This window comes from Bicyclus anynana, chromosome 9 (genome assembly GCF_947172395.1).
Source record: "Bicyclus anynana chromosome 9, ilBicAnyn1.1, whole genome shotgun sequence".
Classification (NCBI taxonomy): Eukaryota; Metazoa; Arthropoda; class Insecta; order Lepidoptera; family Nymphalidae; genus Bicyclus; species Bicyclus anynana.
Genome location: NC_069091.1, coordinates 8,793,366 through 8,806,772, shown reverse-complemented (window position 1 = coordinate 8,806,772; position 13,407 = coordinate 8,793,366). Strand labels below are relative to the sequence as shown.

The 13,407-nt window shown below is 35.8% G+C and overlaps 1 protein-coding gene across 1 annotated transcript in view; it reads right to left on the bottom strand.

Moving 5' to 3' along the window:
- The window catches only part of LOC112046321 (uncharacterized), a 135,570-nt gene extending 122,163 nt beyond the window's left edge, over positions 1–13,407 (bottom strand). Inside the window, exon 1 of the mRNA XM_052883555.1 lies at positions 13,306–13,407. The gene's annotated coding sequence lies outside the window, so the exon portion shown is untranslated. The remainder of the gene's footprint in view (positions 1–13,305) is intronic.

Here is a 13,407-nt window from a genome sequence, read left to right as displayed (position 1 = left end):
CACTCACCACGGCACACTCACCATCAACTAGGCTTTATAGTTGGCATAGTACATAATGTACACCGGAAAGCGCAGTGTTGGTCGACCCCCCACTAGGTGGACTGAGGACATCAAGTGGGTTGCAGGGAGCCGCTGGATGCTCGCGGCTCGAGACCGTTTTGTTTGGAAGTCCATGCAAGGGGCCTATGTCCAGCAGTGGATGTCGATCTGCTGTTAATAATGATGATGATGATCATGATAATGTTCTCGCTAGTATCTCAACCCGACTTTATTATCAGGCAATTGTCTGTAGTTTGCGGGTGCTCTTAATCTAGACGGGTGCTAAAAACGTTAAGTTTCAAACTAAGCTAAAGAACGCCGCAAGGCATATTCGTTTCACAGCGCGACGCTCAGCTGTTTTGTTTTATTTCACTGAAGTTTGGATTATGCGGTTAGGATGCGAATGAGGCATTTGAGCTTCGGATGAACGTAACTAATCTCTGCATTACTTTTACTTGTTTTAATTAATAAACATTATCTACGTGATAGAATACTTTCTCTCTCTCTCTCTCCAATCGGTCCTTCATGACTAAGGATCGTGACTTTGACGAGTTATCTTTCTCCTCCATCGAGAAGATCCGATCATCGAATTGGAGATCTACCTCGTGGCCGTTTGCCATCTACTTCTACAAGGGAGTAATACATTTTTAGCACCACACCATCTTTGTTACTTTTAAGGTATTGAGGTTTAAATTTTGTTATTCATAGAATCATTTTTTATTCAACATTAAATCCCTTAAAGGTTGTTTGCATCTTCTTTTCTCTAAAACTAATTTCTAAGTCAACTTATCAAATCTAACACATCATATTGTGCTACACTCCTTCAATTTGATGGATGTTAGGAATAACAATGCAAATATAGCCATGTTTCTCATGTGCTACAACCAACACGGGTTGGTACTAATTTGAATGAAAATAGTTTAACTCACGAAGAATTTCTGGCCTCCGTGATGGTCCGTGGTCAGTGTTATGCGTGGTGGATTTACAAAACGGAGGTCCTGGGTTCGATCCCCGGTTAGGCCGATTGAGATTTTCTTAATTGGTCCAGATCTGGCTGGTGGGAGGCCTCGGCCGTGGCTAGTTACCACCCTACAGACAAAGACGTACCGCCAAGCAATTTAGCGTTCCGGTACGATGTCGTGTAGAAACCGAAAAGGGGTGTGGATTTTCATCCTCCTCCCAACAAATTAGCCATACCATAAGGTGAGATTGTAGTCAAGGGCTAACTTGTAAAGAATACAAAAAAGGCTACATTTTGCTACAAACTTTAATTTCAGGGTGATAGAAATCATCCGTATCACAGCCATCATCTACAATACAACCACAATATAACCATTACTTACATCGCAAATACAACGTTGCTTCAACTCATAGCTGGAGTTGATCTTTGTGCAAACATTAGCCACAACCTAACGACTTCACAATTACTATACTACAGTCCTACTCGATGTGTAATGTATACCAACAAGCAAATTAGAAATGAAGGTAGGAAACGCATGTCATTTCAACTTATATATTTTTAATTATGTATTGTTTATTTATACAATGTTATCTATACTTATAATAAATCTGTAGAGAGGTCAATTCTGTACATGAAATATATTTCCAAAATAACTATCAGGGGGTGATTAGTGATCGATACTGATGTCAAAAATGCAATCAGTAAAATTTTTGTCTGTCTGTCTGTCTGTCTGTTTAGGGCAGGGGTAGGGTAGGGTAGGGGTAGGGTAGTGGTAGGATAGGGGTAGGGCAGGGGTAGGGTAGGGTAGGGGTAGGGTATTGGTAGGATAGGGTTAGTTGAAAGTTTACAACGACTTTCACGCGGACGAAGTCGCGGGCGTCCGCTAGTTCAAAATATATTCATCATCATCAATATCAATCCATATTCGGCTCACTGCTGAGCTTGAGTTGGTAAACAGTAAGTACACTGATGTCTTCTTACTGATTGACTAGTACAGCCCTAGTTGATAGTAGGGCTGTGTTGTAGTGACAACACAAACATATCGATATATTTTAGTTACTACAATTTCAAAAAGACCAATACTTAACCATTTTACAAAATACAGCGTGGATGAAGTATGAAGATACACGAATGCTCCTTTAGAAGCAAACTTTGCTCAACTAAATCTCTATCTTTAATGGTAATCCAGACTTAACCTAAAAGGATTTCAAACTAATGTCTCGAATTATTTTTCAAATTATTGTCTCAAATTATTTTTTGGGCTCTTACCCAAGTTAATTGTAATACCCCTGTATAATTTATCCACTTCCCACCCGAGTACTGTTTCCACTTCAATAAAATATCGTCTTTATGTCGGTCATTTTATAACAAACACAACAAGAGTCGATGCTTCACTTTATACCATTCGTAACGTTCATCTGATTTCGTTTTTATCGTTCCGCCTGTAATTATTTTGATTGTGAGCAATTTAGGAATTCTCTGATTTATTTAAATTTACTGTGAATTGGGAGAAAATACACAAAATGCGAATGTCTCCGAATAAAGTGCTCTTATGAGGAATTTACCACGAGTATTGTGGGGACACTTGACTGTTTATATTCAAATACTAGCTGACGCCACGCGGTTTTACCCGCGTGGTTTCCGTTCCCGTAGGAATATGAGGATAATATATAGCTTATAGCCTTCCTTGATAAATATGCTAATTAACACTGAAATAATTTTTCAAATCGGACCTGTAGTTCCTGAGATTAGCGCGTTCAATCAAGCAAACAAACAAACAAACTCTTCAGCTTTATAATATTAGTATAGATTAGATATACCAATAGGTACAAACCTTTATTTTTTTTTTCTCTCATTTATTTATTATTTCTTTTTTTTTTAAATTTTTAACAATATAAGTATAAAATACAAAACATTATTAAAAATTTATAAAAAAAATTCACCCTCCCGCTGCGGGACATTTGAGTGCCCAAGCAACCGGTGGTCAGGGCTCCAGAGTGAGGAACCTCCTCACAATACGCGCCGTCTCAAGAATCACTGCCTTTTGTATCCGACTCTTGATCCAACAGTTAAGCGAAAGCTTCTTAAGGTGTTGGTCGAAGCTTTTCGCTATAAGACCATTGACTGAAACAACTATCGGAACAATAATAGTTGACTCAACATTCCACATGGCGGTAATCTCGTGAGCAAGGTCCAAGTATTTTGATACTTTTTCCTTTTCGGCTTTAACCAGATTATCGTCATGTGGAACAGTAATATCAACAATTATTGCACGACGCACTGACCGATCGACTAGCACTATATCAGGTCTATTGGCTACAATATACCTGTCAGTGATAATCGTTCGGTCCCAGTAGAGCAATGCACTGCTATTTTCAAGAACTGACGCTGGGTCGTACCTATAGTAAGGCATCTCAAAATCGATAAGGTCATATTGAAGAGCAAGCTGTTGGTGGATTATCTTGGCTACTTGATTATGTCTGTGCAAGTATTCGCCGTTAGCAAGGTGAGAACACCCGGACACAATATGCCTGAGGGACTCCCCAGGACGATGACACGCTCGACAGATGTCTAGAGTGCCATCTTTCATAATGTGTTTCCGGTAGTTTCTCGTCTTTATAACTTCGTCCATAATTGCACAGACAAAACCCTCGGTTTCCCCAAAGAGGTCACCGAATTGCAACCAAGATACAGATGTTATTTGATCTACATCCGGCCCAGTAAGGGCCTTGTAGAATCGTCCATGCAACTCCTTGCTCTTCCATATTGCCACACGATCTGAGTTACTAATTACTATAGGCTTGCGCCAGTTCTCTTTGCCTAGGGATAGCGGGGTAAGTCCCTTATCCACTGCAACGACATCCTGAAACATACTCACATTCATCTTGAGAAAATGATCTCTGAGATTGCACACCTCACGATTATGGAGGTTCTTGGCGTTTAAGAAGCCACGTCCTCCACACTTGCGTGGGATGTACAATCTCATTACAGATGAACGGGGGTGATGCATCCGGTATGACGTCAGCAGTTTGCGGACTTTACAGTCCAGGGAATCCAGTTCGGTTTGAGTCCACTTTAGAATGCCAAAAGTGTATATGAGTAAGGGCATGACCCAGCTATTGAAGGCACGCACCTTGTTACCGCCTGATAAAAGACTTTTTAGGACTTTTTTCAGGCGGCCAAAGAAGCGTTCCTTCACTACCTGTTTCATATTCCCTGTCTCAATACCAAGTGCTTCTGTCATTCCAAGGTATTTATAGGTCTCGCCTTCAAGGAGTGATCTGAGAATGATAGTTTCTGAAATAACTATATTCTCGGAGCTCACTATCCTTCCTCGCTCTACATTGATGACCGCACACTTGTCTACACCAAATTCCATCCTTATGTCATTGCTAAAGCAAAAACCTTTATTATTATTATATCGAGAAAAAGGTCTCTTCACAGAATGTCATGCGTATCCTACTTTACTATTAACATTATTACTATAATTATAAATTAAAGTATCCCGCTGTGATTTGTTTGGGCTTATTCAGAAACTAATGTGAAGATTTCATCTGATTTTTAACAATAAGAACAGAGATTATTTAAAAAGACTAATATCAATAATTTATGAAAACTTTACCATAATAAATTAACTTGCGGTACTGTTGACACTACCCATACTGTTAACTACACCAGGCATTAATAGTTAATGTGACACGAAAGTAATTTATGAGGAAATCCTTAATCGTACTTTTGTACGTTAAATATAGGAGATATTATTTATGGTGTGTGGTGTTATGGTAGTAGCAGATATATATGTTTATTGGTACGCTGAAATGACAAAATATGTTCACAGTAATTTATTCATAACAGCCGTAATAGCCCAGTGTATATGACCTCTACCTTCGATTCGAAGGGCGTAGGTTGGAATCCGGTCCGGGGCATACAACTCCATCTTTTCAGTTGTGTGCATTTTAAGAAATTAAATATCACGTGTCTCAAACGGTAAAGGAAAAACATTGTGAGGAAACCTACGTACCTGAAAATTTTCTTAATATTTTCTATTTGAGTGAAGTCTGCCAATTCGCATTGGGCCAGCGTGGTGGACTATTGGCCTAACCCTCCTAATTCTGGAAGTAGATTAGTGCTCAATAGTGAGCCGAAAATGGGTTGCTAATGATGAATTTATACATTTATACAAACAATATGTTTGCAAATAATTATAAATAATTATCTTTATCTAATCTTAATTTTAACTTTGGTTTTAAGATTATATTTCCCATGTGTCAATCTTAGTTAGTCCTATATCCTTCTTTTTTAATCTTTACTAATATCATTTAAAATTTATCAATAGGTAAAGATTCTTGGAGAAAAACTACTTTGTAGAAAAAGACTCTTACCTAGCAACCCTTTTAACAATTAAACTGGACAGCAATAAATCGAATGCTTCATTTACTTGTCGGGCTCCGAATCTAATTGGCTTTAGCACATTCTTTCTCACGTTCATTCTGTTACTAATTGTAGCATATAGGTAATAACTATGTCATATGAGCAGTTCAGTATATTTTTGTTAAATATTTAAAACTTAATAGCTTTTATCGCTGGCTTTGAGCGCGGTGAGCGAATCAAGAAATTCCGTAAGGAAAACAAATTAAAACAAATTTTTTACCCCGTGTTCTTTCGGGAACATAAACTATGTGGGTGAAAACGCAAGGCGTCTATTAGCGGCATTTTTGCGTCTTTTAGAAATTTTGTATTATCTCCGAAACTGTACGACTAATTAATATACTGTAAAAGGCAAATCTTATCTCTATAATATCCTCTGATTATTAGGTAATTCATTTTCATAAGGATTTAAGTTCAGTTTTGTAAATAATGACGTAAACCTTAGTATATGATTTAAATAATTTATTAAAGTAAAAAAGTACTATATCTGCTAAAATATAGAAGATAGATATATGCTGTCGCGACATTTTTTGCAGAAAATGATGTGTTCTGCAAAGTTGTTGTACATTATTTTATTCTAACATCAATAGTTTTTGCAGCGCACACCATGTAAACAAAACTTTTGTTCACCTTACATTATTGGAGTTTCAGAAAGGATCAGTAATTTTTTGAAAATATAATATAGCCTTCCTCGATAAATGGGCAATCTATCACTGAAAGTATTTTTCAAATCGGACCAGTAGTTCCTGAGATTAGCGTGTTCAATCAAACAAACAAACTCTTCAGCTTTATAATATTAGTATAGATTGTCTACCTTGGGTCAGTATTATCGGACAAACGAGTTTAAAGGTACAATGATAAAGCTAATATGAATCATGTGCTGGTAGACTTTCAGTTTTCATAAAATGGAGTACGTCTGACTCCACAGACTCTCGTTCTAACGCGTCTAATAGTGAAGCTATAAATCTGTAGTTTCATTTATTTGTCGACCTCAGATTCTAATTGGCCTTAGCAAACATTCTTTTCCGGCACCATTCGGTTCGTTAGTGATTGTCCCGGTGACCGCATCTCTTTGTTACACCCGTGACCCTCTACCAGTGATTGGGGTTTGGACTGATCGTAACGAGCCTAAACAAATTACAGCTCCGTTCGTAGAATTTTATTTTGGTGGACAGTTATTTGGTTGTGTAAATTTTTACGTAACCTACCGCTATGAAAATCTTTAACCCTCATAAGTTTAATGTGGGTACTGGGTATGTTATATGTGTGTGTCCGATTTGTCGGTGAATCTCTATATTCGTAGGTATATACCGTTTCTGTGTACAGAGGGCCTAGCGTCAGTTTGGTACTGTGACGATCACGTTAACGTAAACGCGAATTTCTAAAGAATTTAAACAGCGCCATCTAGTGGAACTACTAGACAATTGTTTCAATTCCATATAAATTCGCGCTTACGTCAACGCGATAGTAACAATATGAAAATATTGAAAATTTCCATCAAGCACACGGTAGAGATCGGTATACAGATCGGTTGGCAATTATTTGGTTGAGTCATTTTATTGAGTCAAATAAGCTTAATAAAGAAACTTCTTTTTTATTTCAGTTTAATAAACATAGAATTCATATATGTGCGCTATAGCATGGTGCGGGTGACAGTTGCCTTATGAAGTTCATAATACGTACTAATATCGTGAATCGCAAGAACTTTCAAGAGTGAAACGAACTGTCACCCGCACCATGCTATAGCGCACGAACTGCAAGTGAGTTAGTAAGATTAACAAAAATTAATGCGAGTTTATATATGTCGATGTATCTGTAGATCTGTGGTGTGTGTGTGTGTTTAGGTTAATCTGTGTGTCTGTTTATTTTTGCATCTGTGGCCTTGTAATTCAAACAAATGGATCGTTTTAGACGAAAACTTATTCACGGGGTTATATTTACTATAGTACGATGAAGAATCAAACAATGCGAAGATGTGGCTGGTGGGAGGCTTTGACCGTGGTTAATTACCACCCTACCGACAAAGACGTACCGCCAAGCGATTTAGCGTTCCGGTACGATGTCGTGTAGAAACCGAAAGCAGTGTGGATTTTCATCCTCCTCCTAACAAGTTAGCCCGCTTCCATCTTAGATTGCATCATCACTTACCATCAGGTGAGATTGTAGTCAAGTGCTAACTTGTAAAGAATAAAAAAAAAAGATGTCAATAGCATTTTCTATGTCCCAAGGTTTTCCCAATAAAATAAATTCAAGATGATTAAAAATGACTCCTGAAATGGTTTGACTCCATTTCCTTTATATACCACCGAGCCATGACAGTATTCTTCATAATTTAAAACGGAGCATGCACTAAAAATATTCATAGTTATAAAAGAGAATGTGCGCAGAAGTTACGGAGTTAGGATTAATTTAAATTCAGCACTTTAAAACATTTATAACGAAGTTTTTGTTCTCCCGCCACCATTCTGCCGCTGTATTTCATTTGTGTTTTTATTCAAAGCGTGCAGTTATCTTGTCCACTGACGGAAATGAATGATGGCTGGAATTTTCTAGTTTTTTTCCAGTGGAGATATAAAGTTATTACCCGACTGCAAGAAGGGTTATGTTTTTCGCGCGTATCTTGTAGAAAACAGTCGGGACCTTAGATATTGGATAGAATGATTTTCTTCTACATTGTTTAATAGGTCCCGACTGTTTTCTAATTGCTTTCTACACTTCTGGACTGAGCTTGTTTTTTTTTTATACTTTATGCAGTCGGGTTTTTTTATTTGTTTGATTAATTTATTTATTTGTGCTTGGGTAAAATGCCCAGCCGTAGCCACTGTCGGAGGCCATATTATAAACCCCCGGCCGAAGGTGTACAATAAAGTGCGAGGCCGGAGGCCGCACGTTTTTTATGCTTAGGTAAAATGATGATGATGATGGGATCATGGAGAAATCGAGTGGAACTATTAAAAATCGTAGGGGTATTTTTAAGCACTACAACTTAATAAAGGTCTGATGTCGATATGTTGATGGAGCCGAATCACAGACAAGGAAACACGTCAACGGTTTACAGTTACATTGTTATCCAGTAAACAGATGGGTAAAGGTTGTTTCTTAATCGGATCTTTATCTTAATCTTTGACGGCCTCTGTGCCGCAGTGGTATGCGCGGTGGATTTACAAAACGGAGGTCCTGGGTTCAATCCCCGGCTGGGCTGATTGAGATTTTCTTAATTTGTCCTGGTCTGGCCGTGGCTTACCTACCACCCTACCAGCAAAGTCGTACCGTCAAGCGATTTAGCGTTCCGGTACGATTAAAGGGGTGTGGATTTACATCCTCCTCCTAAACAAGTTAGTCCGCTTCTTCATCAGACTGCATCATCACTTACCATCAGGCGTGATTGTAGTCAAGGGCTAACTTGATAAAAAAAAAATCTTAGTAATCATAGTATATGATTGTCATATAAAAGGAGCGGAATGTGAAATGAGAAGTAGGTACGTAGGTACTAGTGACGCGTGAAATGATATGAATGCCGCCGCACGGTTCGCCCATCAAGCTCTATGAAAAGTACCTCCATCGTTTATACGCCCGCCCTATGAAAAGGTATTCAAGAGAATCTGCGAAATTTTTGTCCGACAAGACTTAAACGTACTCTCATTATGAATAAAAAAAATCGGTCGTCTGTAAAGTCGGTTAACTGACTATAGTTAAACGTGACAACGTCATAAAAAATACTGATGGAATGGTTGCATTTTTCAAAAGAAAATTTTAATTTTATTTGTTTGATAGATATTTTATTAATAAATAAAATACTGCTCGTTTTCCTAAAATACTGTTTAATAATCTTCATAGACCAGAATATACTTTATTTCTTGTAAAAAAAAGTTGGCAACCCGAGGCGAGGGAACGACGCATGACGTCACCTTTTTCCTAGTGTGCAACCGGCTTCATCGAATTATAAGACGTTGTCACGTCAAAAAAAAAAAAATTGGTTGTCTATAACTGATTGCTTTACTAATATGACTTTTGCATTTAATGCATTTGCATTATTTTGTATAACCATTTATGTAGGTACCATGTCGCTAAATTTAATGTACAATAAATAGTAATAATTATATAAAAAGTCTGTAATTTCTATTTAATTTTTAGGCATTAAAAGTTTTCATACATAAGTACATAATATGAAACAGTTAAGAAACACATAATATTTAATTATAAAGTTTAAATTAAGCATATGTTACTGAACTTAATCTAATCATGAACTTAAATTAGAGATGAGACAGAGCCGAGTGGTCAGCCCACGATAATAATAATTTCAGAACTAGACGTTAAAAATGTCTGAACATTTTACTGGAACTAGTCCAAATGTCAAAATGCTTTGTAATATCGCGAAACGAATTAATCCATGGCTTACGTTTAATTACATTTTTTAATAATAAATGCAATCATGCGTTGGTTTGCGTATAAAACATAGCTACGATATACGAGAACTTAGTTATATACAAACAGTTGTGTAGCTTAACTTAGAGGTGCCCTGTATCAAAATTAATTGGCCCAATAGATAAGCGGCAAATCCCGAAAATCTCTTTAGCATTTTTTTTAATTTTACTAACCATGGCTTTCACACTGAAGACCTGGGCCTCTGTAACCGGGGGCCCCGTATCATTAATACGGTGATAGCACACATTCACACATAAACACGTTTTAATTTGGTATATAAAAAGAAAAAAAAAATCTTCTCGAAGTCTTACTTATGTAGACCTATTTACTACAAAACCAACATCTCTAGAATTTTCGAGTATCAGCACAACACAACACTAAAATGCACAAATTCGCAAAGAATGGCAATTTCAATAATACATAATAATATTATATTCATAAATACTTTCATGAATATCTGTAAAAAATACCTTATATTATTTTTCTTTTGTAATTTTAACGGCTACTGAGCTTTTATTCGACTTTAATAAAGGAGGTTCTCAATTCTTCGGAATCATTTATTTTCTTTTTATTTTTTAAATAATATAGTTTTATTAGTAGATCGTAACTAGCCTCGACAACAGTTGATAACTGAAACATTGACCTACCAGTGTACTTGTCAACGAAGGTATAGCTTGATTTGACTGACAACCGAACCCTACAGATGGGCTTAAAGCATACTGGGGCAAAAATAAACATGGCGTTAATCATCATCATTAACAACCCATATTTGGTTCACTGTTGAGCACGCGTCTCCTTTCAGAACGAGGGTAAAACCCCAATAGTAAACCCACGATAGCCCAATGCAGGTTGGCAGACATCACACACCTAGAGAATCAAGAAAATTCTCAAGTATGCGTGCAGGTTTCCTCACGATGTTGTTCCTTCACCGTTTAAGATACGTGATATTTAATTTCTTAAAATGCACATAACTAAAAAATTGGAAGTGCTGTCCCCGGACCGAATTCCTACGTCCTCCGAATCGAAGGCAGAGGTTACATACACTGAGCTATCACGGCTCCATAGCGGTAGTACTTCCCCGGATTAGCTTGGCTTAAGACGTTCTACTACTATGTCTACATCATATGCCTAGAGTAAGTAAATAAGAAACTTTCTTATTAGAAAATGGGCTGAAGTGAAAATGGTGCTACGGTATTGTAACTTTCTAAGATCCCGGCACTGAAGCCATTAACACAACAACTCAGGGGTCCAATTAAGTAGGACATTTGCAGAAATGTACCTGTTATAAGTTAGTATTTGTATTTATAATACGAGGCTACATCTCTAACAAGCAGTAGGTTAACTACGTACAAGTATATTGTAACATATTAACCTTTATTTGTAATCTATACTTAATATTATAAATATATAAGAAAAGCTTTTATCTTGTAAGACTAAAAGAACAACCTGGTGGATTTGAATAATTATTTTTTATTGTCTTCACTCGTATATAGAATATGATGAATTCTCATCTTAGGATAAACCCCAAAAAACGAACGGAATAAATGTTTATTAAGAACAATCGGAGTTTTTCAATTTAAAATAAATAAATCGGGGTTTTTCTATTTTGAATGAGATTATCTGTGTCCCCATATTTTTCTCTGAAAAAAGTAATACTCACAGTGATTCAAAGGAAATTCCGAAGCACTTTAAAAGCATTCAATGCATTTTCCAGTTCAGAAAAATTATAACCTGATACAGTAAAACTTAAAAGCTTTCAGTTTTATGAATGCTTTGTCGTTGTGTACGTAATTTAGTGACGTAGGCACTGGCCACCACTTTTGTACAAATCGTTAAATAAAACGCAGGTTTTCCCTGATGTTGATTTTCCCGATACTTATCTGTGAAATCTGATAACTGAACTGCCGTCAGTCCCTGACACATTTCCATTAGCAAGAAACTCGAAAAGCGTAGACCGATTCCGATAAGTCAGGAGAGATATCATATTAAAACGACTGAGATTTTACGATTTAAATCTAATGATAGAAAGCTTGCATAATAGCCTTAAAACTTGAGTGAATTTTATACCTGAATTTTAAAATACTGATATGAGATACGTTTCATACTCAAATAAGGTTTGGTAAGGTTTGGTAAGGACTCATACCAAATTATTATAAACAATATTAATTTCGTGTAATACGGGTCCAAAATATATTGATATTGATGAATAAAAGTTAAGTATTACTTATAAAACTTGATTTAAAAATTATCGTATTTATTTAATCTTTTATTTTTTAAGTTTTCCAAACTTCAAAAATGGTGTCGTCCATTTTGTGACGTCACAATGTTACTTGATGTACTAAACGTCAAACATATTAACTAATATTTTTGTCAAACGCTCCACATGTATAGCATTTGTCAAAGTGACGTCATGAAACAGTTGAAATATAGATCAGAATGGTCGATAGATGTTTTGGCTCGTATTGTCATAGAACATTTAAAAATTTCATATAATCAGGTCTCATTCTAGTAGAACGATAATGAACAATTTAAGACCATTTAAAAAAAGTGTCAACTATCCTATTGTAGTCGAGTAACTATCTCATATCAAGATAAAACTTTTACGAAAGAAAATAAATGTTAATCCAGGGCGCCAAAATTGTAGGAGTTCTAGTAGCTGTATGTATATACTTACTCGAATTTCAAAATCGTTCGAGTATAATCCTTACAAAAAACCTTTGCAAAACATATGTAAAAATCTTAAAACACTGTATTTGATGGTAATATAACCGTGAAAAAGTTATTTTATAGAACTACCATAATAAGAAAAAGAAATATTTTAATAATTTTGTACTATTAAACTTTTAATTACATTAGCAAGTAGTTATAATCTTTGTTATGTATAATAAATTTTAAAAATTATATGAGTAGATAAACATTGTTTAAATTTTAGTTAAACGCAGAACACACGATCTTAATGAAGCAACTAAATGTCGGGTTAATTATTCATTACCTCGCATCGCAATTAGTCACCGTAAAGCAATCAACTGAAACACATGATTAATAATGAAATAATTAAACAGATTGTATGTCGCGAACAAGCTTATCCCATTAACAAAGAAAGTTTAATACACGTATATTCTAACGTATCAACGTACTGGTCAAACACAAAGTTGTGCAAAAATATTGATTATGTTTAGAATTTATAAAATTATCTTCGTATTTTATTTACTATGTAAAATATTAAAAATTTATAAAGGGGTAAGTTTAAATATTATTTCACCAGTTATTAGATTAATTGCTGCATTGTTTATTATTATTTTTCAACTAGATTTTAACTAGATTATCATAATACATAATTTCTATAGATTAAAATATTTTTATTTAATTATTCTTTTGAAAGTTTTTAAACATAACGTAACTATTATTTTGATTTATAATTTTATAACCACTTTATATAAAAGTGTTCGCACTTTTCGGGTAAACTCGAACCCACTATAATCGGATAGTAGGTATTAACCCCCACTTGTTGACAATTCGCGGACCGTTTCAACGTTCGCGCGCTCGACGGAGCG